Below are 23,021 nucleotides of genomic sequence, written 5' to 3'. Positions count from 1 at the left end.
AGACTGCACCACGGCACCAAATACCGCACTTGCTCATAGCGCGGCCTCTAAAAGGATACCATCCTCACCGACAAGGTCTATCTGCGCGATCTCTTATTTGTGAGAGGAATTAAGAGACGCTGTCATGCAGCCACACGCATAGAATTTGAAACCTCACGCACGCTGCTTACAACCCTTTCCTAAGAGAACCAAAACACAGCTCACTATACTATGAACAATGCTAATGAATATAGCTATCTAAACTCCGTCACCACTATTCACCTTGGTGTATATTAGGAGCTATCACTCAACAAGCAAATGAAGCGGCATGTAAAGATTTGCTATTTTAACCGTTTGCTTATGTAGGTAAAGAATTGCCATTTATTTATAGTTTGCTTACCTTTTTGCACTTGTTCAAGTTGAACAAACAAGAATCTCACTTGTTTGATTTCCTTACTTTTGTACACGCATTATCATTGTTTGTCTCTTTCTCCTTTTAGGTATTCGTTGTATAGCGCGAGATAGCACAAGATTGTGACTCGTGTCTATCTCGTGTTGGTTGTTGTACATGCTGCATCATTTGAAATATGGGTTTGTTGGGAGGTTGGAATGATGCGGGCATTATGATCTCTACTGGACTTGTGACCAGACGTGTGTTACAATAAATCTCTGAACCAACATCCTCCTGCCTCTTGGTATCTTCCTACACTGGCGACGAGGATGGGATAAGAACTTTAAATTTGACGATATACTACTGGAGAGAAGGATTCTTTACTTATTCCAAGTTTATTTATTTTCATTAAAAAAAAAAAAAAAATTCTACCTTTTTTCGGAGTTTGACCCATCGAACTTCTGGGCTCCTTACCTGCGAAATCTGCCTGCGAGATCTGGCATGGTTATCACTTAAGGTACTTTATCGTAAAGTATATTTACCGAGTGATTCAGCGCGAGGTTTACTTCACTGTTTGAGCGCGAGCGAGCATTTCTATCTCCTAAAGAAACAAACGCTCAAACAGGAATAAACGTCTGACGTCAAACGCTTGCAAAAACAACCTCTATCTTCTTTAAAAAGAAGCGTCAAAACCACGGCGGCCATTTTGGATAAGTCAACTCCGATTTTAAGGTAATTTCGTCGTTTATTTCGACATCTTCAACTTCAAGACGGCTGGAATCCTCGAAAATAAAAACTTAAAATTCGACTAAGTTTTGGATTAAGGTACCAATTTTATTCTGGATGTTTTGGTTCAACATTGTGCTACTTTAAAAAGTTTTTCTTCAAATAAATTCATAAAATAGTAGTACAATTCTTATATACTTCATATTAAACAATGAGTGGTATTATTCCTCATCCCTCATTTTTGGCAAACAAAGGTGATCCACCTATGGACTGGTAAATATGGGAACCAGTTTTTTAGACTATGTAGAGGTTTTGGAAGGAACAGAATGTGAAGCAGAGAGAACATTTTCTCTTTTAAAACATTGTCTTGGAGGAATTGGATTAAAAGAGTTCCTTACTTTACCTGCGTTAATCAATCCTGGTGATAAGAATGTTTATGACCGCGCTGCAGAACAATTGAAAATAAGATTTGGGAAGAAAAAGAATGTTGTTATGGAGAGATTTACATTGTATTCTCGTAAACAACTTGCTGACGAATCAATTGAAGATTTCGTATCTGCTCTCAGATCGCTTGCTGTTACTTGTGACTTTGAGCATATCACTTATGAACAAGTATTGAGAGACCAAATACTAATGAGGACAAATAATAAAAAGGTTCAGGAAAGACTTTGGACAACATCTGATATGTCTCTAAATGCTGGTATTGATATTGCGAGGTCAATTGAACATTCTGAGAAATTCGTGAAGGAAATAAGAGGAAATGAAAAAGGAGATATTTTCAGCGTTTCAAAAGAAGGAGATAAATTTAAGAAACCCTTCATTCAAAAAAACGATAATTCCAATAATAAGAATGATTGGAAACCTAAATATACTAAAAATGAAAGGAAGAACACTCAATGGATTTGTTTTAGATGTGGAAGTCCTAATCATTTAGCAAATTCTAAATCCTGCCCTGCCCTTGATAAAATGTGTTCAAAGTGTAATAAGAAGGGGCATTTTACAAAATTCTGCAAATCTACTACTAAGAAAGTTAACATTGTTCAAGATGTTGATGATTATGAATTTCTAAATGAAAATGATATCAACACTGTAATTAATATTTGTGGGAGTGAAGGCGTAAGTAGGTTTCCATCTTGTGATGTAGTTATTGATGAAATGATTATAAATGTTTTTGTTGATTCATGTGCATGGTATACCCTAATTGGTTTAGATGTGGTAAAAAAAAATTGGCCAAACAAGGTTTTACTCAAACCTGACATTTCTCCAGGAGGTTACACATGACACAAAATTGATTTGGTAGGTTTCTTTTGGGGGAAAATTACTTTTGCACATGAATCTACATATGGGAAGATTTATGTTGCAAGGTCAGGACAATCTTTATTAGGATGGCCTCACCAAGAACAACTGGGGATTAAGATTGATCCTAGAGCTAATCCTCCTGTGTATTCCATCGTAGGCACTAGTAATTCTGATGGGGATGTTATACTCAGTAAATTGAAATCGGAATTTCCAAATGTTTTCAGTGGGAAACTTGGTAAGTATCAAGGTTTCAAACACACAATAAAGCTCAATGATGGTGTTGTTCCTGTTTGGCACAGAGTCAGAAATGTCCCTCTTACATATAAAGACAAACTTAAAATTTTACTCAAGGATTTGTGCGACAAAGATATTGTTGAGCCCATTGAGTCGTCACCTTGGGTTTCTCCGATTGTGATTTCGGTTAAATCCAACGGCGAATTGAGATTATGTGTAGATCTTCGCAGTCTAAATAATTCCATCTGGGTTGATGCACATCCTTTGCCAAACCTTCATGAGATGGTCTCAACGTTAGGTGGTGCTGAAGTATTCTCATGCATTGATTTGGCAAGTGCTTACCATCAAGTGGTCTTGGATGATGAATCTAAAAATTTGACGGCCTTTATCACACCCGAAGGTCTTTTCAGATATAAACGTATGCCTTTGGGTTAGCTAGTGCCGCTTCAGTCTTTCAAAGACTTATGAAAGAGACACTTGATGGTTTGACAGGCGCCTTTCAAGACGATATTCTTGTGTATGGGAAAAATGTTGAGGAGCATGAAGACAATTTAAGAAATGTGATATCTGCATTATCTGTTAAAGGTCTTACTCTACGTCTTGATAAATGCAAAATCAGAGAAAAAGAAGTAGAATATTCAGGGCACACCATTAGTGGTGCTGGGATTAAACCTAAGCAGAAGCATGTTGAAAGCATTATCAAAGCACCTGTACCCATTTCAAAAGAACAGTTAGTCGCTTTTTTAGGACAAATGGAATTCTATGCAAAATTCATTCCCAATTTTTCATCGAAAGTAGATCCTGTCAGACCCCTTTTAAAGAAAAATGCAAGATTTTTATGGTCGTGGTGATGACTGAAGCATTTCAAAGTCTTAAAACCTTTATTGTGAATGCACCGTGTTTGAAACCTTTTGTTGTTGGGAAAAGATGTACTGTCATGGTTGATGCTAGCAGCACTGGGTTAGGTGCCGTTCTCATGCAAAATGACTGTGGAAAGGAATGGATAATTGCATATGCCTCAAGGGCATTAAGGGATGCTGAGAAACATTATTCAGTTATCGAAAGGGAATTGTTGGCAGCAGTTTGGGGGGCTGAACATTTCAAAACTTTCTTATGGGGCACAAAGTTCACAATAAAAACTGATCATAAACCTCTTATTTATATGATGGCACCAGGTGGAGGTCGTACTATGTCAGCTCGTCTTGCTAGACTAGCATCTAGGCTGCAATCATTCCAGTATGAAATGGTTTATGTAAAGGGGAAGACTAACGTCCATGCGGATTGCATGTCCAGACTGCATACTTCTTGTGAAGTTTCATTGACGATGATGAATGTGAGGTTGCTTTTACTTCCCAAGATGTCATGTTGGTATATGGGGAGAAATTTGATTTAAGTAAGGAATCTTGGACGACGGAAGTTAAGAACTACATTTTGCGAGGGTGGCCGGAACAAAGGAAGTTTTCAGGCGATATGATGAGTTATGCTAAAGTACAAGATGAATTGGCAATTGAAAATGGTTTGCTCATGAGAGGTGACAAATGTATTCCTCCTCATTCTTTGAGGAATACTATTATTAGCATTGCTCATGAAGGGCATCTAGGCATCTAGGCATCTAGGAATTTCGTTTACTAGAAGACGAATAAAAGATTTCTTTTGGTGGCCAGGTGTAGATAGTTGCATGGAACACTTTGTCCAGAAATGTTCAGATTGTGCCAATAGTGACACATCTGCTGTTCCTTTGCGATCTGAACCTTGTCCTGTAGAATATCCTCTTGGTCCTTGGCGAAAATTAGGTCTGGATTTTATTGGTCCGTTTAGTGTATTACCTGAACAAGGAAGGTTTGGAATTGTTTTGATAGACTATTTTTCGAAATGGCCAGAAGTTAAAATGGTAAGGGACATAACAACAAGGAATGTGATAGAATTTTTGGATGAAACTTTTTGCAGGGAAGGAATTCCAGAAGAAATAGTAACGGATAATGGACCGCAATTTACCAGTAAGGATTTTGAGTGTTTTATTACTAAATGTGGCATAATACACAAAAGGATTGCTGTTTTCCACCCAGAGGCCAATGGCCAGGTTGAAAGATTCAATAGAGTGGTTAAGGAAGCTATTCAACTTTCTGTTAAAGGCAATTTGAATTGGCGCAATGCTCTCCAATCCATGTTGTTGTCTTATAGAACATCACCAAATTCTGTCACATTGGTCAGCCCATTTGAACTCTTAAGAGGTCGGAAACCCAGTACTCGACTAACTCCATGGTGGTTAAAAAAAAAACTGAATGATCATTGTGGATTTTCAAGGGTTGACTATGATTTGGTGCGTAATAGAGTGAGTGCATATAAGGGTAAGATGAAGAAGAGAATGGAAAAGCAACAAGGATCAGTGAGTAAACATATTATTTCTGTTGGTGATCTAGTGCGCATTAAGAAAAAGGAAGGTGTTTTGAAAGGAGGTCAAATTTGGTCACATCCTAAGAAAGTTATTGAAGTTTTTAAGCATGCTGTTAGAATTGATGATGGTAGCGTTTGGAATTTGAACAGAGTTTGTATATTTAAGGGAAAGGAAGTTATTAGATCTGATGGTGACAGTAACGTATTTTTGGATTTTGAATCAAACAATGAAGAAAATCTTGCACATGGAAATGTTACACCTACGCTTCCCATTATTTCTTCAAAAAAGTGTACCAGAATTCATCGTCTTCCTGAAAAGTACAAAGATTTTGTAATGAATTAATATTACTATGAATGATACCAATTGTATGGAACAAAGATTGTTGTAAATAGAACATTTTTAATATTGTTTTTTGTATATATGTTATATTTCTACTTATATGTATCTTATTTTCTTTTTTTTTTCTTTTTTTCTTTACAGAAAGGGAGGTGTGTTGTATAGCACGAGATAGCACGAGATTGTGACTCGTGTCTATCTCGTGTTGGTTGGTGTACATGCTGTATCATTTGAAATATGGGTTTGTTGGGAGGTTGGAATGATGCGGGCATTATGATCTCTACTGGACTTGTGACCAGACGTGTGTTACAATAAATCTCTGAACCAACATCATCCTGCCTCTTGGTATCATCCTACACTATTACCAACCTTTTAGGTACTATTGACCTTTATCTCAGAGTATTTACTCTGATGCCACCTTGAATTGGGCAACACCTAATAATTCACACATGTTCTTTAGGTCCTGAAGAAAGCCCTGCAACCCATCAGGGGCAACAAACGGGCTGAACATGTCCACCGTAGATCTGGACATTAACAACGCAGGGGGCTCATACCCAGTCCTTCCTGCACTAATCTTTTTTTAAATAGTCTTCCCATACACCAGATGATTAAAAATGTTACTTCTTAGGTAGTATGAGGACCACTTTTTAACACCACACCTCACTTGAGCACCTTTCACCCACCAACGATCTCTGATCACTACTGTCAAAACCAGTGGTTCCCTCCAGGTGGAGGAAGCATAAAAAAGAGACACAATGATGATGCTGTCACACATATAACAAAGGCAGAGAATCAAGATAAACCGCCATACAACCTGCCTACGTGAATGAGTGTTCTCCAAGTACCATTTTTGAGTACTGACTGATAGAACACAGAGGCCCCTGGTTACATGTACAAGTGATCATTTCCCTTTGATTACAAATTAAGCCATGCCATCCCCAAGTTGTCTCTCCATCTCCTGTATGTATTCTACATCCTGCATGACCACGATATTTCCGCACTTATCAGCCTCTTTGATAACAATATCAGAATTGTCAGCTAGTGTTTTAAGGGCAAGATATTCCATTCTGGTTAGATTGAATGTACGTTTGTTGATTGCACCACCCTGTCTGTCCTCTAGTAATTAGAGAACTTTGGTGACAGCCCTGTGGAAAGCAACTATCAGATTATCTGAGGATAAGACAGGGACAAATTTGGAATTCTATTTAAGCCCACTAACAATATTGAGATTGGGCACAATCTCTAGATCAGTTAACGTATCTAGAACAGTACCTGACCCTCCTCAAGTGACAACAGTATATGTATGTTTTGTATATCGCTTATAGTTTTATTACACGGTGGTACAGGAATTGCAACAGGGTGGGTAGGCATAGGATTCTCTTCAAAAAACGTTTTTAGTTTGATACAGCGTGTAAATTTGAACAGATCAATATGTATATTAACAAAATCCAGCTTTCCCGTAAGGCAGAAGTTGAGGCCCTCTGTAAGGACATTAGTGTCACATTGAGAGAGTCTAAGACTTGACAGATTGACAATACTAGCATCATTAGAGGGAGTCACACGTAAAGAGTCGGTCTTGCATAGTTCAGTGTTCAAGGCTGCACTCAATTCTTCACACTCCGGGACATTGACCTGGTGTTTGTTGCGCCCTCCCTTGCACTTGTTGTGACGCCCACCCCGTCTTGTTTTCTTGGGTTTGCCCCGTTCAAATTGTTTCTGGAACCCTTAGGAAAGCATGCAAATTCTTCTAAAAAAGAGAATGAAGTCAGAGCTGTTTCTAGTACCTTCCTATGCTGGCCTCACTGTGAACACTTGAAATGTCTGACTCACTGGTAGAGGCTGTAACAGTGTAAGGAATGTTGGCTCCGCTAGGTAAGGGTGGCCGTGACTTGGCCTCATCAAATATCTTAGCGAAGGTATAAATCCTTCAATTTTCTAATCATTGGCATCTCGTTTCAATTTCCTCATCTTCTTTTCTTTGTTATATAACTGATGTCTGTCAAGGACATCTTTCAATATCTTAAAGTTCTTCTCAGTTGCTTCTGGCAAATTAAACATTTTTATTTCAATTTTCAATTTTTCTATATCTGCCAATAAGTTACTACATTTTCATTCTGCATGGCTGATGAGAATGTCCATCATTTTGTACGAGGAAGTCAAAATAAGTTCCTCCCATTCTTTCAGTAGGTCAGGGTCCAAATCCTCAAAAGAGGGAAAAATTATGACCCTTAACCCCCGGGGTACTTGCCTTATGTCTAAATTTCTCTTCAGTATGGTGGCGTCCCACCGTCAGGACAGTTCTTGTTTCTTTAATGGTTCTAATATAATGAACTTCTGTTTGAGGCCTTTGTAAGGTCCTCAAAAGTATTGAAAAAAAACAGGTTTGATGATGGAGATAAAATCCAAGTTTATTGTAGGTAAAGATGAACCCATCCAATACCACATCCAACTTCAGTAACTGCTCTGCATAAAATCAAAAGCTAACATTCTTGAACCTTGGCAACAGAGTAGGTTGGAACCAATACATCAGTGAAGTAACCCTAACCATGACAAGTGAGCATCATTGCTTAACTCTAGTACAGTTAACATAAATACAATAGAATATCACACACCTTCCCCCCAAAATATTAAAACAAAACTTTAAGATACATAATCATTTAAGTAAGTTGGTTTCTTTACAATCCTAGAAGATGCACAAGAAGTATTTCAAATGTTGTCATTACACATCTTAGGAATTTCGTGAACACCCAATTTGGATGTATGACGTTACAACGCATGCTTTTACCCCGCATGCTGTTACAACGCAGTTTTTACAACGCAAACCTTTACAATGCATTGCGCTTTTAGGGTGCTGGATAGTGAATAGTTTAATTTACTATTCCAACTCCAGTCCCCGTGGACACTAGGGAAGGTGTTGGATAGTAAATGAAATCTATTCCCTATCCTAGAGCGCCCCCCAGCGCAATGCGTTATAATGGTTTTCGTTGTAAAACCTGCGTTGTAAAAGCACTGCGTTGTAAAGGTTTCGTTGTAAACGATGTTTCCCCCCAATTTACCTGGTTCTGGATCTGAAACTAAAGAAATCCTATTGAGGTTCCATACTCTATGATCTTGAGTTCTCACAGCATTATCGAAAATTTTAATAACTTTTATAGGACTCGAAAACACCAGGAAGTTTAATGACAACAAAATCCCCAACTCACACCACAGTTTTCTTAATTGATTTCCTGAGATCAAGAGATGTCTTTCTTTGTTGACACAAACTCTTCTTTTTCAAACGCCAGTCAACTTCATTAGATGAAGTTTTAGAGACAGACTCACTCACATCCCTCACCCAGGAAGGTTCAACAAGGGTACTGGGAACCCTACCCTTAAAAAGAAAAAACGGGAGACTGTTGGACCTGGGATCTCCAGACCACATAGGGTAGCCTGGCACAGAGTAGGAAGGTCAAGCCAAAAGGCAAAAGTGTAGAGCTTGCATCACACCCTACAGTAACTCAGCGCTCCACCACCAAAGATAAATAACACTACACCAGTTTGGAAAAATATATTCTGCTTTTATGAAAAATCTTTAGTGATTCTTTGGTTCTTCAGCAGAGTTTACATTCAGCACTTTACATTTCCCTGTATTCAATTATTGACATATGCACCATTTTACATAGCATTAAATCTACTTATCTCCCCCAAAAGAGAGGAGATCAGAGGTAACTCCTGCCCCTACAGACATTAAGTTTTATTTCACAATCCTAGTTAAAGTAACAGCAGTGTCAATTCTCCTTACAATGAGGCAGGGCTGCACATTAACTTTAAGATCTCAATGCAATTACCAGCAGGACGTTACAGGTTTCAATCATAGCACACTAGTACCACAGTTCAAGCAGCTGGTTATCTAGGAGAAGATAGGCAGAATAATTTATCATTTTCATTAAGCTACATAGTTTGCTCTAAGACCTCAGTACAAAAACAGGTTTTTAAAGCGACATTCTTTGACTCTATTTGGTCTGCGTTCAGAAGTACTTTCCCAATCAGTGCACCTTTCTCCCTGAATGGCCCGGTGTTAGACCCGTCTGCTTCTGAGAGTCCCCTCACCACTATGATTTCTTTTGTTCCCCTGTACCTCCCAAAATTTGTTGCTTTTTATTTGTCTACCAGGACTTTTTATGTGTTGTCTCATGGGGTTAGATGTTCCTTGATGCCCAGTTGCTCACAAGGTTTGTGGCACCTATTTACAAGGCGCCTGGCCCAAACCTGTGGCATTACAAACTGAGGTTGTCAACCTGTATAAATGAACCTAAAATGGTGGACACTCTTTTTCCTCATGTGAAGTGACTCCCATTGGAGCCATGAACCCTGGCCTTTTGAGGTTTTGGCGCCCTTTGTTTGGCGCGCATTTCTGACAGGAATTCCTTTATTTTCCTCAGGTACACAAAATGGCTGCTCTAGAACCCCAGTACGGTGGCTGTGAGTGTCCTAAATACCCCTCAAGAGTGCCTTGTCATTGTCACAGCCAGAGAAGCTTCTAGAACCTTCTGGCTCGTGCCAGTACCCCAGGGCACTGGCTATATAAGGCCCAGTCCCTGGCGGCCATGTTAGTTCAGACTAGAGAAGAGGAGATTAAGAGATTCCAGACTTGACACCAGATTGACACCTGCCCTGTTGACCCCTGAGGTGGCTGGTAGCGCAGGCAGTAGAGCAGCAAAGGGTTGCTGGCGTTGTGTCTGACTGGCGTTCCAGTCAGCTACGTGAGAAGTGATCTAGCGCCTACAGCGCCTGCCCAGCGAGTACCTCATTGCCCCCAAAGACTGTGGCCAGATTCGTATGCCTCCCCGCCCCCCCGGTGGTAAACTGTGATCGATTTATCGAGTCGCGAGGCGAGAGCAAGTTCGCCGCGACCGCGATCGTCAGCTGTGCCCCCTTCGCGACAGGTGCCTCTAGAGGGGAGCTCGGACGTCTCTGAGCCCCACCAGCGTAGAGCGCTTCCTGCGCAGATTGAAGGTGAGGTGGTGCGCCGGGGCGGGGAAAGGCCGGCCTTCGTTGGGCGGGACCTGCATCTCTGCCACTCCCCAGTGACCCGGGAGCTGTAGCTGTGGGCGGGAACCACCCTGTATGCGGAAGTCGGAGGGAGGTCCGTGGAGCCCCTGAGAGCCCCGTCGCTAACGAGAGAAGTGCTGTGCCCGACTGAATCGTATTTTGATTGCAGCCGATGTGAGGTGGGCCCGTTTCTTCATAGCGAATGCAGCGTTGTGAAGGAACTGTGAACCGGCATTCATTTGACTGTGCGCGAAGGTTGTGTGACTTCTCCGGCAGCCCGTTCGTCAGTCTAAAGACTTTGAACTGGTGCCGCCTGTGCTCAAGTGGTGCTAAAGCCCGTAGGCGCGCATAGACTTCACCGGCAAAGCAGAGATCCAATCCCGGTGACTGCCGAGTGCAAATGATGTATTTACTGTGTTTCCTTGCCTTTTAGATATACGCGCATACGCCCTGAGTGATTATTAAAGAGTCCCAAACCTTATTTTGTGCTCAGAGAAGCCGTATACCCGGTCATTGAAAACAGCATAAACTGTAAGAGTTATCTTTCCCATTTGAAGCGTATTGCACATGTAATGATTCTAAAGTATTTAATTGGTGGCAGCGATACCAGAAGAAACATGTGGTTGTTTATTTAAATGAACCAATATTTATTCTGATATTTATTGTGATATTTATCCTGATATTTATTCTGATATTTATTGTGATACTCATCCCTGAAGTTATTCTATTTATTAATACTATTTATTACCAGAACTGTATGACCAAAAGAAATGTATATGTGCTTTCCCAGTCAACCCTATTTACAACAAAGAACTTTTATATAAAGGAATCGTATTTTTCTACAGCAGTGGTGTGGTGTCCTTCTTTTTGGTGTGGATGTACAAGGAGTTATTATTGGGTCAGAGCCGGCTTAACACTACACCCTTCACTTGCCTTGTCACTTGAGCCAAGCTACCCCCTTTGTGCTGGGCTTGCCCATCGCAGGTCCAACATAAAATTGGTGCCCAGCGGGTGGGATTGCGAGCCGTGCTTGTTTTGAACCCCATAATAATTCAGTGTGCACCACAGGTACACACCCGGAGTTTTCTCCTAGCGGCCCTCCAATTCAACGTTTTGTTTTTTCCAAATTCTTTCCTGGAGGTGGGTGGAAGTGACCCTCAAAGTTCTTATCCTGGTCACCTACTTCGGGGTGGTTGTCCACACTTTTCACTGACAAGATGGAATTCGAAATGTCAGAGCTGGAGACCTATACTGTGGCACAGCTCAAGGATTTTTGTCAGGAGAGGGGAGTGTTTGTCAGGCGAGGGGCCAAAAGAGAGGAGCTCCGTACTAATCTGCGAGCATGGGTGGAAGCACACACGGAGGGAACGGTGGAGGAGGAGGAATCGGACAGAGGTACTGTCATTGATAGGACTGCGGAATGTCCCCCGGGGGTGGGTGAGATGTCAATCAGCCCCAAGGCAACCTCACGGGAGGGCAGCAGTGTGTCATCGAGAGGGTTGTCAGAAACCGAGTTAGCTGACAGGAGAGAGGAAAGACTGTTAAGGTGGGAAATAGCAAAAATGGAGTTGGAAGAAAGGAGGGAGGGGAGGAGGTTGGAACATGAGTCCAAGCTGGAGATGGAAAGGAAAAGGATGGAACACGAGTTCAAGCTACGAGAACTCGAATTCCAGGCCCCTAACATCACTCCGAAGGGTGTCGAGTCAAAGGAATTTGCCAGGGAGCCCAGGCCCCATTTACCCAAGGACGTAGTCGCCAGTTATACCGCTGGAGACGACATAGCCAAGTGGCTGGCAGCCTATGAGGTCTCCTTAAGAGCCCATGGGATCCCTGAGAAGCATTGGGGTGGTGGATTATACCGGTACATGCCTCCGCCATGAAGGTGGCGCTCATCAGGAAGTTTGGGTTGACCCCCGAGAAATACCGGCAAAGGTTTAGGGGCAGCCACAAGCTGAGCTCACAGAATTGGGTTGACTTCCTGGATTTTGCTAAGAAAGCCCTGGATGGGTGGGTACAAGGTAATGAGGTGGAGGACTATCGAGGGTTGTACGACCTGATACTCAAGGAACATCTACTCGAGAAATGTCTTCCCGAGCTGAGGCAACACCTGGTAGACAGCAAACTTACTTGCCCCCGTAAGCTTGCTGAGGAGGCGGACATTTGGGCAAGTACCCGAGTGTCCACGAAGGGGACGGGAGGAGATTCTCAGAAGTCCGGACAGGGCGCTCCCCAGAAGAAAGAGGGGGGAGATAACAAGAAGCAGGAGTTCTCCAAAGGCCCCCAAAATACCTTTAAGGGGAAAAGTTTCTTCTCCACTTCTAAGGCTAACCCGCAAAAGAACCCTAATCCTGGCCAGAGTCAGCAGCCAAAGGTTATCCATTGCTATGAGTGCGGTGGTATTGGACATTATAAGGGAGACGTGAAATGCCCAAAGAGACCACCCCCTCCCACTGGAGGAAAGGCCCCGGGAGTCGCTAGTGTAGCGCTTGGGGAGGAGATGCCCTTAGTTAAGGGGGGGGGAGTGGGCGGGTGTCACCTTAGTGTCCCTGGGTGATCGGGAGGTGGTTCCAAAGATCCAGGTGCCCTCAAATACTACCAAGTATGGGCAATGGGTCACCATCAATGGCCATAGAGGGGAAGCTCTGAGAGATACAGGAGCCAGTATGACTATGGTAAGGAGTCATCTGGTGTCCTCAGAGCAGGTGATTCCAGGCGTACTTCATCCAGCCGCGATGGCTGACGGCAGAATGGGCCACTATCCTGTGGCCGAGGTTCCCTTTGAGTGGGGAGGGGTTGCAGGTTCACTTCGAGTTGCCGTAAGCCCCGCCGTGCCAGTCGATTGTCTTCTGGGCAATGATATGGAGCACAATGCTTGGAAGGAGGTGGAATACCGGACTCATACTGAGATGCTGGGTACACCTGATTGGGCCTGTGTGAGTACCAGGTCTGCGGCTGCTCGGGAGGAGAAGTCGCGTGGGTTGGAGCCTGGAACAATGGCCCACCCAGCTGCTGATGAGGGAACATTTCGAGGACAGGAGGAGCCTGCCTCGATGTCCATGCCCCGTGAGACGGATAGGCCACCTGTGGAGGTGGACCCGGAGTCCGCGGAGGAGGACATGGTTCCGTTGGAGGACTTGCCTATCCCCGCTGAGTGGCGAGTGGAAGGAGGACCATCCAGGGAGGAACTGAGCAAGGGACAAAGGGAATGTCCCACCCTCGAGGGTCTGAGGCAACAGGCTGAAGCCCAGGCAGCAGGTAACGAGTCTGGGAACTATCGTGTTTACTGGGAGGATGGTCTCCTCTACAGTGAACCCAGGGCGCCAGTGCACGGATTGTCACGGGCCCTGGTAGTCCCACAGTGTTACCGAGCCTTCCTATTAGAGTTGGCTCATGAGATTCCCTTGGCAGGACACTTGGGTCAGGACAAGACCTTTGCCCGGCTTGTCCCCCACTTTTATTGGCCTCGAATGAGGGTGGCGTCCGACACATACTGTCGGTCGTGCGTGTCATGCCAAGCCAGTGGGAAAACAGGGACGAAGCTGAAGGCTCCCCTGGAACCACTTCCCGTCATTGGCACCCCCTTTGAAAGGGTGGGCATTGACATTGATGGGCCCCTAGATCCACCTACATCATCCGGTCACAGGTTTATCCTGGTCCTGGTGGATCACGCCACAAGGTATCCAGAGGCAATTCCTCTGAGAACCATTACTGCACCAGTAGTGGCCAAGGCCCTGATGGGGATCTTTACCCGAGTGGTATTCCCCAAGGAAGTTGTGTCTGACAGGGGGACCAACTTCCTGTCAGCATATATGCGGGCCATGTGGAAGGAGTGTGGAGTGACTTACAGGTTCACCACTCCTTATCACCCACAGACCAATGGTCTTGTGGAAAGGTTCAACCAAACCTTGAAGGGTATGATCAGAAGTCTACCCGAAAGCCTGCGGAGGAAATGGGACGTCCTCCTACCCTGTTTGCTCTTTTCCTACAGGGAAGTGCCGCAAAAGGGAGTGGGCTTCAGCCCCTTCGAGCTTTTGTACGGGCACCCTGTACGTGGATCTCTCAGCCTGGTGAGGGACTCCCGTGAAAAGTCTCCCCGGAAGGTTCCCCAGGATGTGGTGAGCTACATGCTGGCCTTCCGAAGCCAAATGGCTAAGTTGTGGAAGCAAGCTTCTGACAACTTGGAAGCCAGTCAGGCAGTCATGAAAGCGTGGTATGACCACAACGCTCACCCAGTGGAGTTGGAGCCTGGCCAGAAGGTGTGGGTGATGGAGCCTGGAGAGCTGAGTGCCCTCCAGGACCGTTGGACAGGCCCCTATGAGGTATTGGAGAAGAAGGGCAAGTCTACCTATCTGGTGGACGTAAAGACCCCTCGGCATCCGCATCGGGTGTAAAATGCCATTCGCCTCAAGCCCCACTACGAGAGGCCCAAAGTCATGTTGGTTATGGTGACTGACGGATCGGAGGAAGAGGACACGGAGCCTCTCCCCGACCTTTTTGCGTCTCAAGAAAAGGATGGGTCAGTGGAGGGAGTGAATCTCTCGCCAACCCTGACTCCTGAGCAGCAGGAGGAATGTCGCCAGGTCTTGGGGTCATTCGCTCCTCTGTTCTCCCTTGTCCCGGGTAAGACCCACCTGTGTACCCATGACGTGGACACAGGGGACAGCCCACCTGTAAAGTCAAAGTCTTACTGGCTGTCTGACAAGGTGACGGCCAGTAACCAAAGCGAAGTAGCTAAGATGCTGGAGCTAGGAGTCATCGAACCTTCAAGTAGCCCTTGGTCTAGCCCGGTGGTGTTAGTTCCTAAAGCTGCCCCACCTGGCACCACACCAGAATTGAGATTCTGTGTGGACTACCGAGGACTAAATTCGGTAACCAAAACGGATGCTCATCCGATCCCTCGGGCGGATGAATTGATTGACCGGTTGGGAGCTGCCCAATATCTCAGTACCATTGACCTCACTGCAGGGTACTGGCAGATTCCCATGTCTAATGGAGCCAAGGAAAGGTCAGCCTTCTCCACACCTGATGGACACTACCAGTTTTGCGTCATGCCCTTTGGGCTCAAGAACGCTCCTGCCACTTTTCAGCGGCTGGTGAACACGATCCTCACCGGGATGGAGTCATTCTCTGCTGCTTACGTGGATGACATAGCTGTCTTCAGTAGCAGCTGGGAGGATCACTTGCAGCACTTGCAAGCCGTTCTCCAGGCCCTGGAATGGGCTGGCTTGACGATCAAGGCCAGCAAATGTCAGATTGGACAGGGGTCGGTAGTGTACTTAGGACACTTGGTGGGCCGGGGAACGGTGCAGCCCCTTCAGGCGAAGATTGAGACAATCATGGCCTGGAAACCCCCCAAGACCCAGACTGAGGTCCGAGCCTTCCTGGGCCTCACAGGTTACTACAGACAATTCGTGAAGGGGTATGGCACTATCGTGGCACCCCTTACTGAACTCACGGCCAAAAAGCAACCCAGGAGAGTCATTTGGACGGAGGCTTGCCAGCGAGCCTTCGACACTCTGAAACAAGCATTGTGTAAAGCTCCAGTCCTGAAGGCTCCACATTTTTCAAAAGAGTTCATTGTCCAGACAGATGCATCCGACATTGGCATTGGGGCGGTGCTATCGCAACTCAATGAAGAGGGTCTGGATCAACCCGTGGTCTTTCTGTCACGGAGACTGCTTCCTCGGGAACAGAGGTGGAGTACCATCGAGCGGGAAGCCTTTGCGGTGCTCTGGGCACTGAAGAAGCTGCGACCATATTTGTTTGGTTCACACTTCCTTGTTCAGACAGACCACCGACCCCTTCGTTGGCTCATGCAAATGAAGGGGGAAAATCCCAAACTGTTGAGGTGGTCTATCTCCCTACAGGGAATGGACTTTCGGGTGGAACACCGGCCCGGAGTTGACCACGCCAATGCAGACGGTCTCTCCAGGTATTTCCGCCTTAGTGTTGAGGACTCCCAAGGGGTTGGGTAGCTCTCCCCACTTTCAGCTGGGGGGACGCGTGTTAGACCCGTCTGCTTCTGAGAGTCCCCTCACCACTATGATTTCTTTTGTTCCCCTGTACCTCCCAAAATTTGTCGCTTTTTATTTGTCTACCAGGACTTTTTATGTGTTGTCTCATGGGGTTAGATGTTCCTTGATGCCCAGTTGCTCACAAGGTTTGTGGCACCTATTTACAAGGCGCCTGGCCCAAACCTGTGGCATTACAAACTGGGGTTGTCAACCTGTATAAATGAACCTAAAATGGTGGACACCCTTTTTCCTCATGTGAAGTGACTCCCATTGGAACCTTCATGAACCCTGGCCTTTTGAGGTTTTGGCGCCCTTTGTTTGGCGCGCATTTCTGACAGGAATTCCTTTATTTTACTCAGGTACACAAAATGGCTGCTCTAGAACCCCAGTACGGTGGCTGTGAGTGTCCTAAATACCCCTCAAGAGTGCCTTGTCATTGTCACAGCCAGAGAAGGTTCTAGAACCTTCTGGCTCGTGCCAGTACCCCAGGGCACTGGCTCTATAAGGCCCAGTCCCTGGTGGCCATGTTAGTTCAGACTAGAGAAGAGGAGATTAAGAGATTCCAGACTTGACACCAGATTGACACCTGCCCTGTTGACCCCTGAGGTGGCTGGTAGCGCAGGCAGTAGAGCAGCAAAGGGTTGCTGGCGTTGTGTCTGACTGGCGTTCCAGTCAGCTACGTGAGAAGTGATCTAGCGCCTACAGCGCCTGCCCAGCGAGTACCTCATTGCCCCCAAAGACTGTGGCCAGATTCGTGTGCCTCCCCGCCCCCCCGGTGGTGAACTGTGATCGATTTATCAAGTCGCGAGGCGAGAGCAAGTTCGCCGCGACCGCGATCATCAGCTGTGCCCCCTTCGCGACAGGTGCCTCTAGAGGGGAGCTCGGACGTCTCCGAGCCCCACCAGCGTAGAGCGCTTCCTGCGCAGATTGAAGGTGAGGTGGTGCGCCGGGGCGGGGAAAGGCCGGCCTTCGTTGGGCGGGACTAGCGTCTCTGCCACTCCCCAGTGACCCGGGAGCTGTAGCTGTGGGCGGGAACCACCCTGTATGCGGAAGTCGGAGGGAGGTCCGTGGAGCCCATGAGAGCCCCGTCGCTAACGAGAGAAGTGCTGTGCACGACTGAATCGTATTTTGATTGCAGCCGATGTGAGTTGGGCCCGTTTCTTCATAGTGAATGCAGCGTTGTGAAGGAACTGTGAACCGGCATTCATTTGACTGTGCGCGAAGGTTGTGTGACCTCTCCGGCAGCCCGTTCGTCAGTCTAAAGACTTTGAACTGGTGCCGCCTGTGCTCAAGTGGTGCTAAAGCCCGTAGGCGCGCATAGACTTCACCGGCAAAGCAGAGATCCTATCCCGGTGACCGCCGAGTGCAAATGATGTATTTACTGTGTTTCCTTGCCTTTTAGATATACGCGCATACGCCCTGAGTGATTATTAAAGAGTCCCAAACCTTATTTTGTGCTCAGAGAAGCCGTATACCCGGTCATTGAAAACAGCATAAACTGTAAGAGTTATCTTTCCCATTTGAAGCGTATTGCACATGTAATGATTCTAAAGTATTTAATTGGTGGCAGCGATACCAGAAGAAACATGTGGTTGTTTATTTAAATGAACCAATATTTATTGTGATATTTATCCTGATATTTATTCTGATATTTATTGTGATACTCATCCCTGAAGTTATTCTATTTATTAATACTATTTATTACCAGAACTGTATCACCAAAAGAAATGTATATGTGCTTTCCCAGTCAACCCTATTTACAACAAAGAACTTTTAAATAAAGGAATCATATTTTTCTACAGCAGTGGTGTGGTGTCCTTCTTTTTGGTGTGGATGTACAAGGAGTTATTATTGGGTCAGAGCCGGCTTACCACTACAGCCTTCACTGGCCTTGTCACTTGAGCCAAGCTACCCCCTTTGTGCTGGGCTTGCCCATCGCAGGTCCAACACCCTGTTACCTCGGTTTTTTATGAGCAAGAAATTAAGCCTTATTCAGAAGTCTTTTCCCTTCAGACTTCTTTCACCAAACAGAGGGAATGCTGTTTTCATAGAGTCGCACACTTTAGAAGGGCTATTCAGAGTGCAGATGGGAGTTATCCCAAGGTCTGATGTTTATTTCTTGGCCCCCTTTTGATGACCGTCAATATTCTAACTCGGGATGATAGCTGGGTAAGCCAGACTCTCCCACTCCCTTCACAGTTCCGCCGGCAGTAGCGAGGCCCTCTCAGCCCCTGGGGCCCAGCTCTTCACTTTCACGGCCTTACCGGGTTTAAGATGGGTTCATCCCGGTCTGCTCGCTCAGTAGCGGTAGCTCCACTCGATCGCGCTACCTCTGCTCGGAGTGATCCCGGCCCACAGTGCTGCCCGATCCTGACAGCTGACTGGGCCGGAGCGCCGCCTCACCTCCCTCGGCGTTCCTCACAGCTCTACATCCGCCTTCACCTCACTCGTCAGAGAGGGAGGGTTTACGCGGGCCCGCCTTCCACAATACACGCCCCCTTCTTCCGGATTCACGTCTGACCGCGGTCGCTTGCCTCCGCGATGCCGTCTCTCACCACCGCTGCCCGGATGACACCAACCAGACCCTACCCACCGGTTCTTTTAAACAGGGGCTCGTGGTTAAGAGGCAATGGTCCAGTAGCAGGAACTTCAACTGCCAGCCGCTTCCAGGTAGGATTCTTTCTTTGGTCGTGCGGCCGCAGAGAACCTTTCTGAAAGGTGGCAGAGATGTAACCAGCCCCACACTTTCGGGAGGAGCAGTTCCGGTGGAGTCATAAAAAGGGGGGGGGGGAAAGAAGAGCGCTGGTCAAGCTCTTTCGATATTAATTGTCCTCTCTGTTGAATTCCCAGGTCGGCTAAATAAACTCCTCACAGGAATACTAACAGGATGGGAGAGCTTTTGGAGTTAACACGATGGCAGGGCTTAGTCAGTAGGAAGGGGGTAGCATCAGCCAGGTAGAGCAGCCGGCCCATAGGACGATCTATCCCTTCTAAGTGCGCCTTCCTCCCCACACTATTGCTTCACTCCTCACCAGGCTTCACACAAGCTCTCTGGTCACTCACCAAAATGGCCGCCCTGACACTGGCCTTATATAGACTAGCCTCAGGCTACTAGAACCAGCTGGAAGGTTCTAGAGTGTCCATATGTTATCCTATGGGACCCTTTTTCTGAGGTGAACAGTTATGGCAATTACAAGCCACCATTTTGTAGAACTGGATATTCATGTTACCAGAGGGACATCCAGGCCTAATAAAATTATAAGGTCAAGGAGTACCTATCCCCTAGGACTACACGTAAAAATTCCAGTGGACATGAAAAAAAACAAAGGTCAGGAGGCAGAAAGGGAACAAAAATAAATAAATAATAGGAGGGTCCACCCAAAGGGCTGACAGGTCTAACAGAGACCTTCCAGTAGATGAGTGTGGAGTTAACCTGTACATCTCAACTTTCTTTATTACCTCTTCTTTCCAATTAAGACCTGAAGACTTGGCCCAGGATATAGTCTCTTTTAAGACTTTGTTAAACCTCTCAATCATTCCGTTCGTTTCTGGATGATATAGCGAGCATTTCCTATGATGTGTACCTCTTTTCTTCAAATAACACTCCATCTGCTTTGAGACCAATTGAACTCCATTATCCATGAGGATGGAATCAGGAAAACCTTCCCTAGCTATGAGAGAATCTAAAAATGTTATAACTTGAGGAGTTTCAATGCTATGTGTGAAGTGAATCTTTGGCCACCTAGAATATAAATCCAAAAGAACCATGATAAACGTTTGTTGACCCTCATGATGGACAGGACCAACAATGTCAAAAGCCACCTCACTCCAAGGTTTCTTTGGAAGATATCTGCTTACCATGGGCTGAACCCTCACCATTTTAGATTTGTTACTCTGAATACACACCAAACATTCCCTGACAACTCTCTCAATAGCTATATCCATTCCCGGCCACCAATAACATGCACGCAATCTTTCGTTGATTTTAGATATACCTGAATTTGACGTGTGAGCAAAGTCAATTAATTTCCCACGAACTTCCGAGGGAGGCACAAGTTTGGTACCACGCAACAAAAATTCATCACAAAATACCATTTCGTTTCTAACACCCCAGAACTTTGAAGCTTCATTGGAACAACCTTTTTTGCTGTCCCAACCTTTTTGCAACAGAGAAACTACCTCTGTAAGAACAGAATCCACTGAAAACAAGTTTTTCCACTCTTGTCTACTGACAATCTCTTCATCAACAAGACATACATGCAACTCAGGATCATCCCACTCTTCTAAAGGAATCTCTTCATGACCAACCCTTACTAACCTAGATAGAGTGTCTGCTACACTGTTATCAGCACCAGGTATATATCTAATCTCAAAATCATATTCTTGCAAAGCAATGACCCATTTTTTAATTCTGCTCAAGATTAGATCAATCCCTTTCTTGGTAAAAGTCTCACACAACGGCTTATGATCAGTCTATATCACAAATTTAGTACCCCACAAAAAATGTGTTAACTTTCTGACAGCCCAAAAAACAGCTAGAGCTTCACGTTCAATAACAGAGTATCTGGACTCAGGATCTCTCAATCCACGTGATGCAAACATGACTGTAGACATTCCCTCTTCACCTTCTTGTTGGAGAACTGCTCCTAAACCTTTAAGACTCGCATCTGTAGTAACAACGCATGTTCTACAAGAATCAAAACTCATCAAGACAGGTGGTGACTTGAGCCTATCTTTAATAAGATTAAACTCTTCATCACACTCAGAACTCCACCGAAATTCACATCCTTTTTTTAACAAACTCCTCATGTTAGCAGTTAAACTTGCAAAACCTTGAACAAATTTGTTATAATATTCGACCATACCAAAAAATTTCGCCAACTCGTCTTTGCAAGTAGGAGGAGGCATCTGAGTAATAGAATCAATAAGACTGGGCTTCGGAGAGATACCATTTTGTGAAATAGTGTGTCCTAAATAATGGATTGAGGAAGTACCAAATTAACACTTCTGAGATTTTATGGTGAGATTGGCCTCGCCCAACTTATTAAGGACATCAAAAAGATATTTTTGATGCTCAACATGATTTTTTGCAAAAACCAAAATGTCATCTTGGTACACGCAGCACCCTTTACAACCCTCCAAAACTTTCTCCATTATGCGCTGAAATACAGCAGCCGCTGAAACAAGGCCGAAGGGCATACGCACAAACCTAAAAGAACCAAAAGGGATAATAAACAAAGTGAAATCCCTGGATTCCTCTTCCAGTTCGACCTGATGGTAGGCTGAAGTCAAGTCGATAGTGCTAAACACCTTAGCACCATCCAACAATGTAAGCAATTCAGAGATGTTAGGTAATGGAAATCTATCTACAATAACACATTTATTCAGCTGCCTCAAGTCCACACATAGACGAAGTGAGCCATCTGATGTGAGAGCTCTATGCAGAAGTGGTAACACACAACGCAGACAGAGCTTTACACGTAATGCCAGGAGGAATATTATGAATGAAAAGGTGAAGTAAATAAATCAGTGAGCATAGAACCTGCACTGATAAAACTCCCAACCTAAAAATAAAGGTGAGTGTGCAGCGAATTCCTTTCTCAAAAATAAAATGCCACTCAAAGTAGTAGGATGGAAGTAGATTAGAGAGAATCCTCTAAATCTTGTAAAGAACAGTACCTTGGAAGAAGAAAATTCCTTCAGGTGTTGAGGCTGTTGGGTTCCTTACTTTATCAGCTGCCGACTACGCCAAGTCGATAGTGCTAAACACCATCCAACAATGTAAGCAATTCAGAGATGTTAGGTAATGGAAATCTATCTACAATAACACATTTATTCAGCTGCCTCAAGTCCACACATAGATGAAGTGAGCCATCCGATTTTCGGTGGCTACAACTGGAGAAACCCAATCTGTCGCTGTCACCTCCTCAATGATACCACCCTCTTTCAACTTATCCAGTTCTTTTTTAATTTCTTGCCTCAAGGCTAATGGAACATTTCTCGATTTGCACGAGCATGGTTGCGACCCTGAACGCAGAGGTATCTTGAGTTTAAAACCTCTGAGACATCCCAAAACATTTTTGAACACATGGGGAAACTTCTCCTTGACTTTAACTTCTAATAAACTATCGGAAGAAATATCAACAGTCTGAACAACGTCTTTGAGTTTAATGGGAGAATCACTACTAGGATCTAGCATAACCCCCAGATCACCTTGGTGGAACCAACTTATTATGCTATCACCTTTAAGTGAAACATCAATTTTCCCTGAAGTATATTGCCCTTTATATTCATTCAACCCAAAAAAATAACCTCTCAGGGGAATGACCTCACCTCCATAAGCTAAGGGACGTGTGACTGATTTGTGCAGCACAATTTTGTGATATAATTTGGATTCAAAGAAGTTTCTTGAAATAATGGTGATTTTCGCACCAGAGTCAAATAAGACTCTTGTTGACTCACCATCCACCAGCATTGAATCCATGGGCAAGATTTAGCTTCACCATTGGATACAACCTGAACAACAATTTGTCCACAGACAAAATCTTCCTCTAAAATTTCCGTTTCCACTGACTTTACATTAGAGGAACTACCCTTGGTCTTGCACACCACAGAA

The sequence above is a fragment of the Lissotriton helveticus genome, chromosome 4_2 (assembly GCF_964261635.1).
Source record: "Lissotriton helveticus chromosome 4_2, aLisHel1.1, whole genome shotgun sequence".
NCBI lineage: Eukaryota > Metazoa > Chordata > Amphibia > Caudata > Salamandridae > Lissotriton > Lissotriton helveticus.
The sequence above is the reverse complement of the archived record's forward strand: the minus strand, read 5'-3'. Positions refer to the sequence as shown.